Source organism: Pleurodeles waltl, chromosome 3_1 (assembly GCF_031143425.1).
Source record: "Pleurodeles waltl isolate 20211129_DDA chromosome 3_1, aPleWal1.hap1.20221129, whole genome shotgun sequence".
Lineage (NCBI taxonomy): Eukaryota > Metazoa > Chordata > Amphibia > Caudata > Salamandridae > Pleurodeles > Pleurodeles waltl.
In genome coordinates this window covers 878,199,821-878,206,556 of record NC_090440.1, presented here as the reverse complement: position 1 = coordinate 878,206,556, position 6,736 = coordinate 878,199,821, and positions in this window count along the sequence as shown.

The following is a 6,736-nucleotide window of genomic DNA, read 5'->3' as shown; positions in this document are numbered from 1 at the left end:
CCCCGGGAGGTCTTGCCTGGAGCCCTCGTTGTAAACAGGGATTATCACAGCAGTGTGCCATGACCTGGGCATTCAATGGGTATTTAAAACTCAGGCCCATATTTATACTTTTTGACGCACAACTGCGGCAATGCAGTTGTGCGTCAAAAATTTTACCGCCGGCTAACGCCATTCCAACGCACCATGCGGGCGCCTTATTAATGGAATGACGTTAGCCGGCGCTGTGGACTGGTGTGCGTCAAAAAAAATGACTCACACCAGGCAGCGCCGGCGTATGGGAAAATGGGGGTTGTGCGTCAAAAAATGGTGCAAGTCAGGTCTGAGGCAAAATTCAGGTTAAAACCGGATTTGCGCCATTTCTTTTAACGCCCAACCTCCATTGACATGACTCCTGTCTTAGCAAAGACAGGCGTCATGCCCCCTTGCCCAATGGCCATGCCCAGGGGACTTATGTCCCCTGGGCATGGTCATTGGGCATAGTGGCATGTAGGGGGGACCAAATCAGGCCCCCCTATGCCACAAAAAAAATCAGAAAAAAACACTTACCCGAACTTACCTTTACTTCCCTGGGATGGGTCCCTCCATCCTTGGGTGTCCTCCTGGGGTGGGCAAGGGTGGCAGGGGGTGTCCCTGGGGGCAGGGGAGGGCACCTCTGGGCTCCTTCCGAGCCCACAGGTCCCTTAACGCCTGCCCTGACCCAGGCGTTAAAAAACGGCGCACATCAGGCTGTGCGTCGTTTTTTAAGGCCCACCCCCTTCTGTGCGTCAAAATGACGCCAGAGTATAAATAAGGGGCACAGGCCTTAAAGTCATTTTTTGGAAGGGAACGCCTACCTTGCATATAATTAACGCAAGGCTGGTTCCCCCTTCCAAAAAATGACGCACATGGTGGAATTTTGACGCCCGCGGGGTCGGTGTCAAAGTATAAATATGGGGCAGGGTTTGCGCCGATTGTGCGTCAAACTTTTTGATGCACATTCGGCGTAAACAGAGTATAAATATGCCCCTCAATGTTCTGCTTGTAAAGATCCATCAGGACCCAGTGGGGGCCAGAAGCTTTACTAGATAGATTGACTGTGATTGCCTCACACACCTTTAGGAGGTCGAATATGATATTAGAGGAAAAGGGATAGATGGCTCAGTTTGGGCTGAATTGTCAGAATATAAGTAAATAGCTTCAAAGTGCTCAATCCGTCTCTCCGACCTGATATTTGTCCCGGACCCATTTGTCAGAACATAAGATATTCAGGTGATTACTAATTTTTCAGAACCCACAGGTATCCTTTCAAGTAACAGCAGAGACTAACTCTTCCCACATTTCCTGTTTAATGGCCCATTTTCTGGTGAGTATGGCTTTCTTCTAGGTGGCCCAGCAGGAACCTAAGTGGATCTTATCCGTGGGTGAGGCCGTAATGGCTGCACGTAGCCATCTATTGATCACTGTGCATTTCTCGTTAAACCATCCATATTGGGACTTTTATTCACTGAGTTAGGACAAGATAAGGCATGGTTAATGCTTGCATTCAGGGTGCAGAATGCTGAAACTACAGAGTAACTAGGCTAGCCTGGTGACAAAAGAGATTCCAAAAGAAGGCAAAAATTAGATTTAATCACATAATTACAGAATCTGAGAGTCTACATTTCCAGATTTGGTCCTTTGGCCCTAATCATGTAAGGAAATACCTGTAGTACCACGTAGGGAAGGATTTGGAGCAGTCAATAGGAAGGAAAAGGAAACGCTAGGGTCCTCATTTACAAGAACTGATGCATCAGCATTGATGCATCCTATTTCTTGCGCCTGCCGCAAATGCCCTTACTACACCATGGATGCGCTGTATTTACATTACAGGGCTCCATGGCGCAAGGATTGCACGGGTGCGTCAGAAATTCTGACACATCTGTTGCCACTAAATTGACGCATTGCTGGAGTTGGTCAAGGCTGATGCAAATCCAGCAATACGTCAGAACACAGAGATGAGTCCTATGTTAAAAGCCCTGCGTCAATCCTTACGTCCGGGTTTGAGAAGGCATAGGGATTTTGATGGAGTCCAGTCATAGAGTGAAGCAGTGAAAAGTTGTACATTTTACTGTGCCATTTCAGCTTTTAACGTGGGAATGCCTTCCCTGCATACATCATACCTGGTGCAAGTATAATGTGATGCAGTCTTTACAAACTGCTGCATTGGGCCCAGTACGTCAGTTTGTAAATATGGAGCAGTGTGGAGCACTGATTGCGGTGCCTCTGCGCCAAAGAAAATGATGCTGCAGCAGCACAAGCTCCTTGTAAATGATGCCCAAGGGAATTATGGTCACAAAAAGCACTGGTGGGGATGGCTACCGAGAGGGCAAACCTGCCCATCGAGGTCAAAACAAAAATGTAATCAAAGGTGATACCCCATCCTATTAAGGTGGGGATAACATGGTTAGATGGTCCCAGCAATTTCAAGAATATGCTTATATAGCCTTTCCTATCTCAGGTCTGTTACCTAAGAGGCAACATTGTCTTGTAGTACTTGGAAGGATTAAATCACAGTTTGGTTGGACCCCAATTTTGCATTAAAATCACCCCCAATAGTAAGGCTGTAGCAGTTAAACAGTAATAAAAACTTTCTTCAGGTGCACTAAACAATATAAAACAGATCATCAATATTGTGAATGCCACAAGGATGCCCAACAGCATTATAAAAATTACAAAATACAAAATGTAAAACAATTGGGATGTACCAGCCAAAGGATCTGGATGCCTGTATGCTTGACTGGCACAGAGAAAACCCTAAAGCCGCACGTGGTGTGGACCATATGAACCCCACTTGCTGTTCCCCTATTCACTTTTATAGCAGAACACTAAAAGCCATCCCATGTGAGCTGCTCTCCCCCCCATGTTTCTTGGAGCATGATCAAATCAAACCATTTAATATAGTTAAGCCAGTCCTCATCCCCCATCGTCAAAATCAACCCAGCTATGTTCCAGCAGATCATTTTCAGGTTCAGCTGGGGGCCTACGGAGTCACCACCTCCACCAGGGCTAGCGGAGGTATTAGATGTAGCAATACCAGTAGCAAATGGATCCACTGGGGACCACCTAGAAGGGGAGGATTCAACAGGAATGGGAGCTCTGAGGTGGCATTAATGGACTGAGAAGCACGGGCTAGATACTTCTTCAGCTGAGGTAGAGCATGCCGTGGCATGCCCCCTGAGCGGAATATCAGGAAGCTGGGGGTGTCAGTCCAACTCACTGAGGTCCAATAGAGGGGATTAGCGGTTGCTACATGAAATATGGCTGCCCTCCTTCTGGATAGGGCCTTGCACCCCTGGGATAGGTACAGAATTCTGCCCTTTTTGCAGATGTCTATGGAAAAATCAAGGGGCAAGACACTAATGCTGTTAGTTGATACCGGCTCCCAATGGTGATAATCCGAAGTGCATCTGGCAAAACTTGGATGTCTAAAGTTAATTATAATACAGTTCCCTTTTAATGATTTTACAGTAGGGCCAAACCAAGCCACTCGTTGGACCAGCAGAATGTTATTGTAATCCAGTGAGTTGACGATCAAAATATTGATGAGCCAGTGACACCCTTTATTTTTTAGCTGGACAGTAGACTGTACTGAGGTCCGTAAGTTGTGGGACATTGGTCAAGATTACAACAAAAGGGCAACATGCAGAGGGCAGGTTAAACTATGGCCCAGGAGAAGTAGGTCGTGGAGCAAGGGCAGTAGTAGCCAGAGAGCCAGTAAGTGTAGAAACATTAGTCAAATTATTTCGCTGTCGCGAGAGACTGGGGCAGTAAGGCTCTGCCTCTGCCTGGAGCTAGCAGCAGAGTAAAGAGCGGCATGACTGGTTGAGGTGGCATTAGGTAGCTTAAGATGATACAGGAGGTGTCTGCAGAGGTGTCAACAGACTTACACTCAGCAGGAGGAGGGCTAAGGAGACTTTCACAGAGTTTAGAGATTTTAACCTACATCAGCATCTAGCTTGTCCAATATCTTTCTTAAAGGTCCAAGACATTGAGCATGGCTGTGAATTTGGCAAAAAGAAAGGCACACAAAGGATCATCAGTGGCAACTGAGTGGTTCACAATTTGGGCAATTGAGGTATCAGAGATAATTTCATATGACTCATTGGCCTGACGAGCAGCAGACCTGGACTTGCGTTTAGCAGCTGGGATAAAACACAGAGGCAACTGCTGAGTCAACAGAACCAGTGGAACCAATGAATCGTGTAAGAGGCCAGGCGCAGATGTATTTAGAAATTCCTATTCGGCATACAGAGGTGCAGCAAAACCCCCCAAAGCCAAAGGGCCAGCGTCTGTGGTCAAGGTGGCAATATTTGAGGCAGCAAAGTCCAAGAAAAAGCTCTTTCTGCCAAGCCAGTTTCCTTAGTAATGACACCCATGTCTAGAGCTAAAAAGTGTCAATGGTGGTGGTATGGGGGCCGAGGGCAAGTTTGGGATTTGGGACCTACCTTTTACCCATAGCTTGAGCATGGGAGCTTGACTAAGCAAAGATTGCAGTCCCAGTCAGCACCAGAGGGCAAGGATAGCCAGGCTAGTAGTGAAGAAGTGGAGAGAAAAGTGGGGGAACAACTTACTTCATTGAAGCCATGGAAGGACCGCACGCCAGACGGAATCTACGTTGAGTAGCCAAGAGAAGGGGCTCAGCCCAGACTCTTCCAGTGGCGGATGGATGCAGACAGACCCATGGGATCCCAACTTGTTGAAAAGTGCTTCCCTGGCGTGATGGCCCCTCCTGGCTGGCGATGGTAGCTGAGAGCTGTAGTCTCCCCCTGTGGCAATCTCAGGGCACAATTAGCAAGTCCCCTTTATGCATTTTACCGGAGTAGGAGTGTAATACTGTACATGTATACAATATTAAGGATTTTTAAAGATGTAATTTTGTACAACATTTATTTTACACTAGCTTTAGGGGTTTATTTTTAGGTTTGGCCTAGAGACAACTTTAGCTGTAATTTTTATCAATGATTTTATACATATATATATATATATATATAATGATTTTTTTTAATGTACGCTTTTAGCTCCCTCATTTAGATTATAGCAAGTTTCTTGTTTTCTTCTTTTTATTTGTCTTACATTTACAATAAAACATTAAAAAAGTAAACATCGCACCAATTTGCCAAGGTCAGACATGACCCTACGGCTTTGTCAATGCTTATTTAAAATGTTTTCAGTAGAACCTCTGCCCGCCTATTAGGTCGCGTTTTAGTCAGTATTTGCCATAGACTAGAATGATTTGCTAATTTATAGACAAAATAACCACCCATGAACTTCAATTCACCAAAATGCCAGGGGTAGCGGAAGTGACGCCACACACCCATTTTGACCTTTAGTTCCACTCACACACACACACACATGCTTACACATACACACATTCACACTTACACACACATTCGCTCATCTAAACAAACACACCCTCAAACATGCACATAACATACATGTGAAAGCTTTTTTTTCTTTACCTCAGCTGTGAGGGAGGGTCTAATCCTGCTAATTGTGCTACATTTTTTAAATTACACTAATAGTGAATAATTAGATTTTTTTTACTGTTTGTGTAGTAAACACAATGAGAGAAAACAAAGAGAAATGAGCCCCAACGAGCCTCCATAAGGAAGAGCTGCCAGTGTTGCTAGCACTGCTTTTGCCATCTCTGAAACTAGGGGTCGCAAAGACAGTGCCAGGGGCCGCAAACTGCAAGACAGGGGTCGCACCTACGACCCCTGTTGACCCCCAAATGATGTCCATGTAACCACCACATTTGCAGGTTCGGAAGACGGACCTATTAGCTTGGCCAATGCCTGACTGAAAGTTGACATGCTAGTGCTATATTTTTGAGAGGAAAAATAAGCAGCTCCACGTATTTTGTGCTGTCATCTACCGTTGAATTTGTGTTTTGCTGTATTACGGATCTGTAATAATACCAGTCTCGGCTGACGATGGTGCAAAGTGGAGGGGCGGGCGGGACAGGGAACAAAACCAAACCAATACACGCGGAACAAACCAAAACTAATAATTCTTTTTTTTTTTTTTTAAAGTACCTCGGCAGCGCCGCTCTTCTCCTCTCTGCTGCACTGCAGGCAGGCGGGCAATCTTAACAATGCATAAAAGCAACGTTAGGCGTGTCCAGAGCGCCCTGACTTGGCGCTCCAAGGCAGACTGGGAGCCTGGGTCTGCTCCCTGCAACCCGGCGACACAGTGCCCGGTTGGAGAGAGCTCAGTGCACATGTGGGTTTGGCCGACCAATCACACGTGCACTGAAGGGAGTGCACACCACTCCCATCCATAGTTGTCATCCCCCCATGGCCCCCCCTCTAAAAATAAAACAATAATAAACATAATTTTTTATCATTTTATTTTTAAAGTTTTGCAGCTGCTGCTGCTGGCGGGGGGCAACACTCCTCAACTATAGCAGAGGAGCCGCCGCTGAATAATACCACACAGATATTAAAAGCTGTTGCCGCAAATGTATACTGTACTCATTGTAATACTGTGCCATTTGAAATATTGTTTCTCCTATACAGCATCATATTGCATCGTAATCAACTAGCATTGCAGCAAACCCTGCAAAATACAGTTATGACTAATCTTACAGAAGCATCACACCATGATGCAGAGGTATTACATATTATTAAAGCAGGAAGGAACTCATGCTGCACAGGTATTAAGGTTTTATATACATACCACCGCATCAATAGCACATTGCACTCAGCAATTAATAAAC